This window comes from Sus scrofa, unplaced genomic scaffold (assembly GCF_054392235.1).
Source record: "Sus scrofa isolate SSC_HxYL_T2T_F1_AM1 unplaced genomic scaffold, Sscrofa_HxYL_maternal_Yorkshire_Landrace_v2.0 dam_21, whole genome shotgun sequence".
Taxonomy (NCBI): Eukaryota; Metazoa; Chordata; class Mammalia; order Artiodactyla; family Suidae; genus Sus; species Sus scrofa.
In genome coordinates, this window is record NW_028146962.1 from 99,284 (window position 1) to 113,335 (window position 14,052).

Below are 14,052 nucleotides of genomic sequence, written 5' to 3' on the forward strand. Positions count from 1 at the left end.
ACGCAGAACAAAAGGCTGCTCAGGGGGAGTGGGGTTCAAACGTTGGGAGGGTGGCCCAGCCTGGGTGGGGTGGCAGAGGCGGCGGGCAGGCCGCTGCTTAGGGGGCGGGGGCGCCTCTGCAGCCCTCCCTGTACCGTCAGCACTTGAACACTGACGTTGCGATGTGAACCTAAACAAAGACCCCGTCCCGCCGCCTGGGCCCGGCCCCCACCGGCCCCGCCGCCCCCCCAGGGCGGCCCCCCTCAGCCTCCTCGTGCCTGGGGCAGCTGGTCTGTGTTCACACCGACCCAGACCTTAGGATTCCCGGGAGCTCTGCATGTTCCTTCTGACCGGCCCACATGGATCCTCAAACCTAGTTACTGGTTTTGTCTTTTTCCTTCTGTAAACTGTCAGCTTTTATTCTCTGAGGCTGAGCGGTTTCGTGTGAATTTTAAAGCCTATTAAGCCTCCTCTCCAAGAGTATATCTGTGTCATAATTGTGGCAATTTTTTTTAATCTTGTCATTTGCCTTACAGTGGCTTATGATTCTATTTGTTATTTTTTCTGTTCCAAGTTTAAAATTTTTCATGTGCACACATCACCTACGGCAAACCTTCCCCTCATAATTGTTCTTAAAATTTTTTTCTCAGTTAATCCCCTCTCTCGGAAATGAGGACTGGTCTGTAAGACTCTTTAGGTGGACAATTCTACCCTCCTCTACTGTGAACTAATTCACATGCAAAGCCAAATGGGGGTTCCTGTTGTGGCTCAGTGGTAACGAAGCCAACTAGCATCCAGGAGGACGTAGGTTCGAACCCTGGCCTTTACTTCAGTGGGCTAAGGATTCAGCGTTGCCATGAGCTATGGGATATGTTGCAGATGTGGCTCAGATCCCATGTTGCCGTGGCTGTGGTATAGGCTGGCAGCTGAAGTTCTTATTCGACCCCTGGCCTGGGAACCTCCATATGCCATGGGAGCGTCCCTAAAAACCAAAAGGCAAAGATAAATAAATAAATACATAAATATTAACAATACCAATTACAAGCGATTAACCATCTGCAGGACTTCTTGGGGCACCAGATTTTTAACCACTGTGGAGGAAGGTCTTCTAACTACTCCCCAGATTGGGCCCCTTGAGCGCTTGCTTAGCGCAGGCGCTAAACAGAGATGGCCCAGCAGCCGTGGGTTTGTGCCAGTCAGACGACTGAATAGTCTGGACGACCACAGCTGGGGCTCAGGCCCGTCCTGGCCAGCAGGACACAGGAGCTGACGGAGGTCAGACAGCAGCCGCCACCCGCCTGATGATGGGGGGAGCGTGGACGTGGGGATCCCGGCAGGAGACAGAACGTGCACAGGGCTCGGGACAGTGAAAGGGCATCGGCGCGCACTCACGAGGGCACTTCTTGACACAGGTGGCGCCAAAGCTGTACTTCCCCAGCGGGTTGACGTCCATCTGGTAGGTGGTGGGGTTGTAGAGCATGAGCGGCGGGCATGTGTCCTTGCAGGTGGCCTCGTCACGGAACCTGCGGCAAACCTGCCACGAGAGGGGTGGCGTGATGGGCCCGCTCCTCCGGGAGTGCGGGCTCGGATCTCAGGGTCCAGGTGTTTGGTCGGAACCGACAAGTCTGGCAACGCGCTTTCCGCAGAGTCAGGAGAACCTCCCCCTAAAAGCAGGGCTTCTCTCAGACACACGGCCCAACTGCAGTGGGTGAGATCACGAGGGAAAAGCCCATCTCGACGTTCAAAGCAAGGAAGGGGTGGACGCGCTGCAGAGCTAACTCGAGGGCGACCTTCTTCTACTTAACTCGCACTGGCTGTCCATCCTAAATGACACTGGAGGACCTGCTAGAATTTCCTGCCAAGCACAGAAGACCTTCGCTGGGGGCTGCCAGGCCACACACAGACAGGTCCTGACCAAGAGCCCCGGGCGCCTCCCTCCAGCTTTAATCAGCATCAGCCCAGACCAGCAGAGGCTCAAGCCTGGGGGAAAATTTCAGGGTCCCAGTCCCTGAAAACCAGATTCCACCTGGGGTGGAGGGGTCCCTGTCTGCCCGCCCTGGGTCTCAGGACTCCCAAGGTGCTCACACAGTCCAACCCGTCTGCTCACAGCCCACCTCTGGGCTGAGCTTGGCTGAGCTTTCTGCAGGACCAGAGCCCCTCCGAGGGGGTGGGCAGGAGATCTGAGGGGACCTGCAAGGAACAGAGGACTTTGGGGCAAAAGACACAAGTGGAGACCCAGCTGTCGGGCCATTCAGGGTCTGTACAGTCACTTAACCTCACTGTGTATATTTTAGGGGCCTCAGGCCACTGATGCCCTAGGCTCGTGATGAGAATTGAATGCAACAACAAAGAGCACCGCCACCACAGACCTGGGGACAAATAGCACACTGGCACTGTGATGGCTCACACCCCGCACATGTGGTGCCATTTAGGCCACTTAACAAATTATCCATCATTGTCAGATGAGGACACCGGGGCACAGTGCTGCCACATAATTTGCCCAAGGTCATCCAGTAAGTGGCAAAGACAGGACACTAAGAGATGCTTTGTCACACACAATCACAGGAAGGCCCCCGAGTCTTGGGCTGGGGTGTGTCTTACCAGGCAGTCGCTCTCCCGCGGCCCCGTGCAGCCAGCGGCGCACTGGTTGTGGCAGCAGTCACTGGGCGACCGGCCGCGGCAGCGCCCGGAGCACTGCTGGGCACAGATGACTTTGGTCACTGAAAAGGAGCAAAGGCCACTATGAGCTGAAAGGCAGGGAGGCGAAGGGGCACTCGCCTCCTCAGTGCTGCCTTGAGAGCAGCGCGTGGCAGAGCACAAAGACGGATGCAGCGATTCTGTACTGCGGTTCCCGAACCTCACACTCTGCTACGTTCAATTCATTGACCTTTCTTATTGGCCCCCCTTTGTTTCCTACTTGTTCTTAATCTCTTAGAACTGACCCAGATCAACTCCAGACTTCGGAACTGCTGAACTAGATACTGGTTAGAACTGCGCTTTGGGGCAGCAGAAAGCATGCACAGGTAACGTAATGCCTACCAGAGAGCAGAGTTTAAAAGGACCTAAGAGTCACATCCCAATTAGACTTGAGGACAGACGGTCAGTTTTCAAGCTGACATGTCCCCACATTCCTTGGCCATTCACACTCCTAAACTCAGAAAAACTCGTGCCTGTCAGGGGATCAGTGCCCGGGGGCGGGAGGCGGTCAGGAAGGGAGACGGTGCCAGCAGTGCCGTGGCTCAGGGAACACAGACAGGCCTCCATGCCCAGGAGAACCCGCCAAACGTCTCGTTCAGAGGGAATGGCGGGCACACGGGCCACCAGCGCTGGTTTGCAACCCAGCCCAAGTGCCGGCAAGAGCCGGAGCCGGGTTCACACGTGCAGATTTGCCAGACAGGCATTCACAAAACTGCTAACATCAGGCCTAAAATCGACAACGCTTCTGGAGTCTTCAAAGGGAAAACCGATACAATCAGCAAAGGTAAGGGGAGGCGTGGCTGCTTGGACTCACATTTCTGGCAGTTCTCCTTCCCAGCACCCCAGCAGCTCCCATTGAGACAGCCCTTGGATCACTTCGGGCCTAAAATGTAAAAGGAATAGTTAAATTCATCTTCAGGGAAGGGCACAAATGACAAGAAACTGATGGCACATTCCCAAGTCGCTGAGCAAAGCCATGTCTTAAAAATGAGGATTGTTAAAACAGCTGGTTTATAACAAGATTCTAAGAACCACATGCTGCTTTTATGGACATTTCTTTTGTGGGAACTGCAGCAGAGCGGGATTACTGACTGAACACAGACTATGGAAACTGCATTCAAGCAGGCTCATAGGTCCAGATCTCAATATTCCGGAGGCTCGGAGAACCGTCGTCCAGCAGCATCTCCCCCAGTGATGTTCGAGGTGCCTCGTCTGGTGGCTGCATGCTGACCACATCGTGCCATATCCAGCCCTCAGCCATCCCAGGAGGTGGAGTCCTGACTCCAGGCCAGAGAGAAAGACCTGAATGCCACACAAAGGGTGCCTGTCACCGGCCTGATCGGCTACAGCCTCAGTTATTAACTTCGAGTTACTGTCTGTTACTGATCAATCCATTCCTGTACTTTTGGCAGTTAACTACAGATTACAGCTAGGAAGGGTTTTCATCTCATTAGTCGGGTGCCGTGTTCAGCCAGCATTGAGAAATCTGAAGACCACGTGATCTACAGCAGACAGGAGGAAGAGGCCACCCCCGGGATGTGTTAGAAAGAGACCTCTTCCACTGCAAAGACACAGTCCCCAAAGGACTCCCTGTGCCCCAAAGCTGCCGTTAGGAAGAATTCAGTCTCCGGGAGAATTTAGATTTCAAATGGTAGAGCTGATGACCAGCCAAGCGACAGCTGGGCCTGGGCACCCTTTCGACAGGACCCCAAGTTTTAGAATCACTCCTGCGGCGAAAGGCATTAGCACAGGGGTATGGCTCCTCGCAATCCCCAAGGACAGGAGGCTAAGCCTCCCTGGCAGGAGTGGCTGCACATTATGTAAAGGAAACAAGCAGGGGACAGACAGGGATAGAAACCATGAGGAGAGAGCAAAACTAACGCACAGATACGTTCAGAGAGCTTGTGTCTATGTCACGTGATCCCTCCTGGCCACCCCAGACTTCTCCATGTTTCCCAAATTTCCATTAGAAGCACTTATAATAATAAAATTGTAATAACATTATAATTAGTGTAATTATTTGCGTTATGTAATAACTGTATCTGTTATACTAATAATTACATAATTATCAGATAGTAAACAGTAAGCATAAGTTCATAAAAGAAAAATATTTAAAATAAATACATTCAATGGCATCTTTCTGCAAGAAAGAAAGTAAAATATTTGCCATCAAGGAATTCATCAAGTATAATGGAAAAAATAAAAATCATTAAAAAAAAAAAAGGAATTCACCAAGGAGCATCTGTTTATAATTCCTAACCTTCTTATAATTCTTAGCCTTCTTATAATTACAATTAAACTTCTTACGATTCTTAACATTATGTGACAAAAAAGAATTGCAGACATTATTTAAAATACAAACAACAGAAAAAAGCAAAAAGAAATGAGAATCATCCAGGGGTAATCAATATGGGCCAATAAGTATATGTACACATAAGAATTAGTATCACACTACACTGTACAATAATTTAAAAATAATTGATAAAACGTTATGACAATTTTTCCATGCTTTAAATATCTTTCTGTCTAGAATGGATTTTTAATGGCATGGCTACCACAATTTATTTAACCAATCTCTATTTTTATTATTTATTTATTTTAGTATTTTTTTATTTTTTCTTTTTTAGGGCTGCACCCACTTAACATGGAAGTTCCCAGACTAGGGGTCAAATTGGAGCTGCAGCTGCCAGCCTACACCACAGCCACACAACGCCAGATCTGAGCCGAATCTGTGACCTATGCCACAGCTCACGGCAACGCCAGTGAGCAGAGCCGGGGATTAAACCCATGTCCTCATGGATACCAGTGGGGTTCGTTACCGCTGAGCCACCAACGGGAACTCCCCCAATCTCTTATTTTTAGATACATAAGTTGCTTCTAAGAGTTACTGTAAACTAGGCTGTAGGGAATGTTCTTGAAAAAAAAATTTTTTCTACATCCTCTCAATTTTCATTCCCCTTATTATTTTTTCCTTAATATTTCTGGACATGAAATTCATGGGTCAGGGGTGTGAATATTTGAAAGCTTCAATACTTATTTAATGATTCAGGTATTGAAAAAATCAAAAGGAGCCCAAACCTTTAGCAAAGGCAAAATGACGCGTCTTTATTTTATTTTGACCTTTTTATTACAGTGACAAATAGCATTTTACTTTATTTCTAGCCATCTTGCGTGTGCGTGCATGCGTGCGTGCATGTGTGTGTTGTGGGGGCAGCTTTTGTCTCTGGCTCATTTTGGGTTTGGGGGGAGGTTTACCTTTTTGTTAGGATTTTGAAGGGTACATTGCACAGTCACTCAGCAGGAGTGTGAACCCTTTTCGAGGCAATCAGATGCTGCATGATGTTTTTTTCCTGTTTGCCATCAACACTTTCTCATACTGACGTTTTCTTTTATGGGATCTAACTTTGACTGTCCTTCAACTTGATAGTACACTTATTCATCTTCATGTTTCTTTCTATCACTTAAATATATATTCAATATTTTGATGTTTAATATGCATTGGAACTTTCACTGGTATATGAAGTGGATGATGGATTTACTTTAATTTCCTCGCAGATGAACCTGCCCATTCGATCTTCAGATTCCAAACTATGTCAACAGCAACATAACACTGGGGCACACTGGGTAAAAACCATTTGGAATCTCCAATCTGTTGTCCATAAAATACCTAAATCACCCTATGAGATTTTTGGGGGTAAATATGAAATGAGACAAGTTCTCAGAAGCTATTTGTGGCCTGAAAAGCACCAGCTGAGGGTGCGGTTTCTCCTTCCATGGGGTGGGGCGGGATTCGAACCTGTCGCAGATCAGGTCGCTCAGGAGGAAAGTACAGGTGGCAGCTGAAGGGCAGTTTTGTAATTTCCAGTGTGACTAACCTCATATCTTCAGTTCCTTTAAAAAAGTACTTGAGTTCCGTCCTTTGATATTTTTCCCTTAGTAGTTAAATCATTCCAGAGCAATTTATTGAATAATGAATTATTTTCTTATTTGTTTGAAATGTTACCTCTTTACGGACGTGTGATTGAGTTAGGCTTATTCCTACTGTCTTAAGTGTTGTGTTTTGTTTTGTTTTAATTTTGGCTGCACCTGTGGCACATGGAAGTTGCTGGGCCAGGGACTGAACCTGCACCACAGCCATAACCAGAGCCCTGACAGTGACAATGCCAGATCCTTAACCTGCTGAGCCACAAAGGAACTCTCTCTTATTGTCTCATTCTTTAACTCTCTATGGCTTATTCTTACATGTCTACTCTGAAACCAAAACTATCTTGGTTTACGGCTCATAGCTGTGTAACATTTGCATACACCTGTCCACCGTTGTTCTCTCTCAGTACCTCCTTGCCAGGGCTTTCCTGCAGCACTGGGCAGGGAGGCCAGGTGTACCCCTTTGGGCTGCTTGATCTGGTCCACGGCAAACCCATATTAACTTCAAAGCCGTGCCATGTCAATTTTTTCATTATAAATCTACACAATTTAACTTCTCCATTATCCATCAGACAGCTGAGGAAAGGCTAACCTTGATTTCTGGATAACACAAAATTTTGACCTGTAAAATAAAGCTTTCAGCTCCTTGCAGACATGGTGGGTGCCACACTGGGTATCTGTTGGAAGAATATCTTCGCAAAACAAAAGGGTTCAATGCCCGTGCTCATGGCAGCATTTCATCACGACTGTTAGAAGATGGACGCAACTCAAGTGCTCCCAGCAGGTGAATGGACAAACCAGAGTGCGTGTACCAGTGTCCGTGCGGTGCAAGACTATTAGCCACGTCAAGGCGGGAAAGTCTGATACCTGCTCTCGCTTGGGCGGCTCTGGAGGACCTTGTGCTCAGTGAAAGAAGCCAGTCACAAAAGGACAAACGGTGTGCGATGCAAGCCGTCCAATTCACAGAGACAGAGAGATGGCGGATGCAGGGGCTGGGGCGTTGTTGTTTGGTGGGGACAGAGTTTCAGTTTTGCAGGATGAAAAGAGATGAATGGCGTGATGGTTGCCCAACAGTGTGAATGTACCTGATGCTGCCATACTGCATGCTTAAAAATGGTTACAATGGCAAGTTTTATTTTAAGAAATTTTATCATAGTCATCAACCAAATTTTTAAAACCCCCAAAACAGAGCAGCTCTAGTTGATTTTGAAGATCGATATCAGTTCCAAATTCTGAGACCAAAAAAAAAACAAACCAATCAAACCCATGCATCTCTTGGAATGGTCCTAGGAAGCAAAGAGGTGAGAAACAGTGATGGCTCCTGATTTTCAAGTACTGAAAGGCCAGGAAGAGCTGGAAGGGAGCAACTTGAGGGGGGCTTGGTGTTCTCAGAGCCCCCAGCACCGCCAACAGTGCAGGCTGGGCAGCCCTGGCCTGCAGCCTGGCTCCACCAGCCTCTCCCTCGCCGTGGGCTGCTTGACAGTGAACAGTGGCATGAGGCGCATGTGGACAAATTCATCCTGGTGCGCTCCCCGATTTGGCAGGGGAGCCCAGGCCCCCCAGCAGGAGGGCAGAGGTCAGCTCCACAGTTCTAGAAGGCTTGGTGCCAAGCAGAGGCTCAGAAGCAAATCAGACACACACAAGAGCCTGATCGGCCTCCTCAACAGGATGGGGGAGCCATCGAGGGCCATGACTGATTGGCAGGCTCTTCTCAATGCCACACAGCGGCTCAGCTGTCCTGGGGGTGGTCTGCCAGCAAGGGTGCTAACTGACCCTCTATCTTAAAACAGGTGCTCTTCCAGCAAGCAGACAATCTGCTGACTACTTACTTTTCAGATGAATGTAACTCAGCATTAACTCAGCCTTCTCCGACACCCACCCCAGCACTCCGCGCTCTGCCCACCTTGGCGGCTCTGGGGAACACTTACAGCTGCCCAGCTGGCTCTGAAAGTCCATGGACATGTTGCTTAGAAAGTCGCTGTTGACAATGTCCCTCCACTGGATGGACTCCGCGTGACAGAGGGCAGGGTTGTTGCTGAAGCGCACGGCGCCTTGCAGGATCTCTGTGCGAGAAAGGACCCCATGAGAAAACGTGCCCCCCTTCTAAACACTCGTGAAATATGCCTGCATTTCTCCAGTTTGCCTTCGGCTACAAAGGATGGCAGCCGGCATGGAGACTCCCCATGGAACTCCCGGCGGGGGGGGTGAGGGAAGCTGGAGGCTCCACTCCACGGAGGGGTCACGATGGCCTTGCACCGGGTCCTTGAACGACGCACGGCCAGAATTTAGGGATGTAGGGAGGAAGGAGGCCAGTGCTTGAGCCTCTTAGCATAAGTGATGAGTGCGCAGTGAGTTGGTGGTTCTCGGGGAGGCTGGCCCGGAATGACTATGTGATGCAGATGAGAAAGGGCAAATGGGAGGGGCGGGCAGGGACAGGGAGATGCTGGCAGGTGTTCTGTGGCATCTCATTGGAGAAAGGGGTGTGAGGTGGAGGGGGCAAGAAGTATCTGTGACCAGGAATTCCCACTGTGGCTCAGTGGTTAACGAATCTAAGAACCATGAGGTTGCAGCTTCGATCCCTGGCCTTGCTCAGTGGGTTAAGGACCCGGCGTTGCCGTGAGCTGTGGTGTAGGTTGCAGATGTGGCTCGGATCCCACTTTGCTGTGGCTGTGTTGTAGGCCAGCAGCTATAGCTCCGATTTGATCCCTAGCCTGGGAACCTCCATATGCTACGAGAGCGGCCCAAGAAATGGCAAAAAAAAAAAAAAAAAAAGTATCTGTGACCTAGATAGATCAGGCACCAGGGCTGCAAAGGCGTAAAGGACAGTTAGCTGTTCAAAGGAGCTGACGGTGCGAAGAGTCAGGAGTGATAAGAAAAGTTGAGCCTGAGCAGAGGGCTTGTTCCAGCTGTGACATTTATGTAAACATCTGCCTAGTGACTCAGGCACACAGAGCACGGCGGGGAGGGCCATGGGGTCTGCAAAGATGGACGATTTCTGCTGGCTCCTGGGAGACGGGTCATCCAGTGACCTCACATCCGCGGAGGGCCTCCACCCCCAGCAGGAGGGCACCAGCGGTTTACAGGCGCTACCTGAGCTGATGCAATGACTGCGCCTCTCCTGCGGATGCCTGAGTTCTGCCCAGCATCGCACAGCGGAGGGGCCGTGGAAGGAGGGCTCTGCTGGGAAACAGTCTCCAGGGCACTGGGGAGGACACAGCTCCCAGAGGGCAGAGGAGCACGGGGGGACCGGGGGGAGGAGCACGGGGGGACCGGGAGAAGCACCGGGAGGCGGGGCGCACGGGGGGACCGGGGGGAGGAGCACGGGGGGACCGGGGGGGAGGAGCACGGGAGACTGGGGGGAGGAGCACGGGGGACTGGGGGAGGAGCACGGGGGACTGGGGGGAGGAGCACGGGGGACTGGGGGAGGAGCCCGGGGGACTGGGAGAAGACACGGGGGGACTGGGGGGAGGAGCACGGGGGGCTGGGGGAGGAGCACGGGGGGACTGGGGGGAGGAGCACGGGGGACTGGGGAGGAGCACGGGGGGACTTGGGGGAGGAGCACGGGGGACTGGGGAGGAGCAGGGGGGACTAGGGGAGGAGCAAGGGGGGACTGGGGGGAGGAGCACGGGGGCTCCAGGTCATGGAAGCCCCGGTGCAGAGGGGTGGCTCCTTCAGCAGATTCGGAGACACAGAGTCCCAAAGCGCAGGCTCGGGGGTCAGAGAGGGCCCCATGTGGAGCTTTGGACGTGAAGTCAGAGGCCACAGCAGGACAGTAAGTGGATACGCTCATGGGGGAGGGAGCCAGAGTCAAGGGGGTAAACTCTGATGAGAGGTCAGAGCTGGGGATGCAGAGGAGATGCCAGGGCTGCGGGACCATCAGGGTGACGGACCAAGGACAGGAAAGTGCAGGTAAGAAGGTCACGGGCAGCAGGGCCCCAGCACTGCCCCGTGACGGTGACAGTATGTAATTCGCCTTAAACAGCCCCCATGAGAGGATTAGTTAATGACACTGCGTCACCTGGACTGATGCAGCCCCAATACCAACAACAGAAATAACCCTAAGTCAAGAAGCAGCTCCCCGTGCTTTATCTGGAGTAATCCCCTTAACTGACTCGACACTCCTGCCAGTCCGTTACCATCCCACCTACACACCCGAAGACACAGAGAGCACGTGCTCTGGGCGCCTGGCTGGTGAGTGACGGGGCCAGGGCTGGATCCTACCCGCACAGGCTCCCGCCGTCTCTGCCTGTCACCACCAGACCGCGAGGCCACATGGGCGGCCGGCGAAGCTGAGAGCCTGCACACACTGGCCAGCGCCTGGGCAGGTAAGGATGCTGGGGCACAAGCTGGGTGCCCACCCCTGGCTGTTTTTCACTCATGTGGGACGTGAGGAAGGTCCCTCTGCCACCATGTCTTTATTTGTCACTTGCATTAAAAGAAGACTCCAATTGAACACAGCTAGCACTGCACCTGCCACACAGCAGGGCATAATAAGGGCACAGCAAGGGTGGTCCTCAATGTCCCAAATCAGCTTCCTGTCCTGTCTTCATCCTCCGCAGCTTCCTCTCGGAGGGCCCGCACAAGTGCCCTGTCCTAAGAATTCTGACTTCTCTTGTCATACTCCCTACCCTGAACCTAAAATGCTCTCCGTATGAGGGCATTACCCTGGAAAATGTCTCACGTTGGCGGGGTGGGGTGGGTAATGCGTGCCCCTTATACCTGGGGTCCAGATAATAAAACTGGCAGATACATGGGCACAAAAGACCTCGCCATCTGACCTCACTGTCCTCTCCCCAGAACCGCTGTCACTTCTCCCAACTCCCTGGATGTTCTGGACGGAGGACAAGTGGTACTTGGCTTAGATCATCCTTCCCTCTCCGTCCTCTACGACCCGCTTAGGGACGTCCATCTGCTGCGTCTTGCTCAGGACCAGCACCCAATACCTCTGCATGTGAGGAATCAAAGTCTTCTCTGAGTGGAGTTAAGAAAGTCCCGGTTGGGGAGCCCATCTGAGCTGCCCTCCATGTCTGCAGCCTCTCACCTTGTAAGTTCCTCATGGGCAGCTCCCTCAGGCCGGTTTTATTGGCCCCGTAGTTGGATAAGACGGCTAAGGCATGGGTGTTTTCATACAGCACATTTCCTCGGATGATCTGCAGGTTTTCCAAAGGGATCTTCTCCACGGTGTTGAGGGCGATGAGCACGTAGCCGGCGACCTCCTGAATGGTCTAGGAGAGGAAACGTGAGCAGAGTCTCTCTTATCTAGAGGAATATTAGAGAATGCAAGATCCACACAGTAAGATGAGCCTGCGACACCTAACTGCGCTCTGCACAAGAGTGGTTGACAAATGCAAAGCGTGCAGATGACTACAGCCGGCTCCCACGGGAGGTGACAGGATTTGCAATGACCCTGCGCTCCTGCCTCTCGAGCCCAATGGCGCTAATAAAAAGCCATGTGCATTACTTAGGAATGCTGTGACGTTCATTCTGCTTGGAGTTCAACACACTCAGACAATAAAGGGTATGTTTTATTAATTTCTTTTGTATCTGTCTTGCAGGTTTTTCCATAAAAAAAAATAATAAACCCATGGAGCTCCCTGGCGGCTCAGCAGGTTAGGGATCCAGTGTTGTCACTGCTGTGGTGCAGGTTTGATCCCTGGCCTGGGAACTTCCACAGGCTGCAGGCATGGCCAAAAAATAAATGAACACACCAAGAAAAAAAAAGCAATCGAATCCAAAGTTCAACTATACCAAATTAAGACGCCTTCAGGGTTGGCTCCTACTGGCTCTCTAGGGTCCACTGTGAAATATTCAGGGGTTTTGTGGACTAGTTGTTAAACTCTTAGCTGGAAATCAACCATGGTAAGAGAATTTACTCCAAGAACAGGCAAGTGCTACAAAGCAGGACATTTTTTTCTTTTTCTTTTTCTTTTTTTTTTTTTTTTTTTTAGGAGCTAGGCTATCAGGGTTCCTTGGCTGAAGTAATGGTTAAAAGATGACTCTCAGGATTTATGATGAGAGGGGAGTGCCAGGCTGGTCTGTTTCTCTTCCACATTCATTTCAAGCTGTAACTTGACACTAGCTGATAAAGTGACCTTCACATAAAACTTGCATATGTCGTGCCCTAGGACTTGTAACTGCCTCAGCAAAAGCAAATACACTTGCAGTTAAATGCCGCCAAGGCCGTTAGCTGCTTATATTTACTTCTCTTGTATCTGGATGAGACCATGGCACTGACCTTTAGGAAAGACAGGTTGTAGCTGTTCTGCATGTAGGTGATCTCCAAGTTCCCAAGGACCACCTCGCAGTTATTGAACATCCTCTGGAGGCTCAGAAAGTGGTCTTCGAAAGTGCCCAGCTGGGTGAGCTTGTTACTTGTACCTTGGCAAACTGGAAATAAGAAAAAAAGACATCACGTGAAATGCCCAATGAAGAAGCAAAACGAACATAAAACAATATTCATAACTTCAATTAACTTCATGCACTTCATTGACTTAACAATAATAATTCTGATCAAAGGCCACACAAGGAAAATGCGACAAAAAAGTGTTTAAAAGTTTGTGTAAGGTACAGTTCCTGATAAAGAATGGTTCCTCCCTGTAATGAATGAATGGAATTGTTTAAAATGTTCAAAATGCAAAAAGGGCAACAGATAAAAACTATGAAAATCTTTAAGACAAAAGTCTAAAAGAGCTTTAGTAAAAAAAAAAAAAAATTACAGCTCATAAAGCATTTAAAATGATGTAATTACGAGTTGATAACTATATAAAAACTTTTCACTTGCAAAAAATAGCCATGTCACATTATTCTGTGTCCAAAGACTATTTAAAAACATAATGTTCTGGAGTTATTCCTATCATGGCGCGGCAGTAATGAATCCAACTAGTATCCATAGAGAAGACGGGTTCAATCCCTGCCCCTGCTCAATGGCTTAAGGATCCAGTGTTGCCGTGAGCTGTGGTGTAGGTCGCAGACACGGCTCAGATCTGGCATTGCTGCGGTTGTGGTGTAGTCCAGTGGCTACAGTTCTCATTGGACGCTAGCCTGGGAACTTACATAAGCGGTGGCTGTGTCCCTAAAAGGCCAAAAAAAAAAAAAAAAAAAAAAAAAAATTCTGATCCTAACACTGTATGACCTAAAATTAATGACAAAATTAATGACAAAAAAAACCCACTGCTAGAGATGAAAAGTATTCTAAACTAATGCACCAAAGAATAAAATCAAATACTATATAATATTTAGAAAATAATGGCATGAAAACACACATTTAAAAACATACTCGGAGTTCCCGTCGTGGCTCAGTGGTTGACGAATCTGATTAGGAACCATGAGGTTGTGGTTTCAATCCTTGGCCTCGCTCAGTGGGTTGAGGATCTGGCATTGCCGTGAGCTGTGGTGTAGGTCAGAGACACGGGTCAGATCCTGGGTTGCTGTAGCTGTGGCTGTGGTGTAGGC

At 50.0% G+C, this 14,052-nt stretch overlaps 1 pseudogene across 1 annotated transcript in view; it reads right to left on the bottom strand.

Annotated features, from left to right (window-relative positions):
* Positions 1–12,997, bottom strand: part of LOC146394321 (epidermal growth factor receptor-like) — a 61,121-nt pseudogene extending 48,124 nt beyond the window's left edge. The window contains exons 1-6 of the transcript XR_014836248.1: positions 12,836–12,997; positions 11,642–11,825; positions 8,529–8,663; positions 3,491–3,559; positions 2,581–2,699; positions 1,372–1,513 (exon numbers count right to left, since the gene is read on the bottom strand). The product of XR_014836248.1 is annotated as an epidermal growth factor receptor-like (transcript). The remainder of the gene's footprint in view (positions 1–1,371; positions 1,514–2,580; positions 2,700–3,490; positions 3,560–8,528; positions 8,664–11,641; positions 11,826–12,835) is intronic.
* Between the last annotated feature and the right edge of the window lie 1,055 nt (positions 12,998–14,052).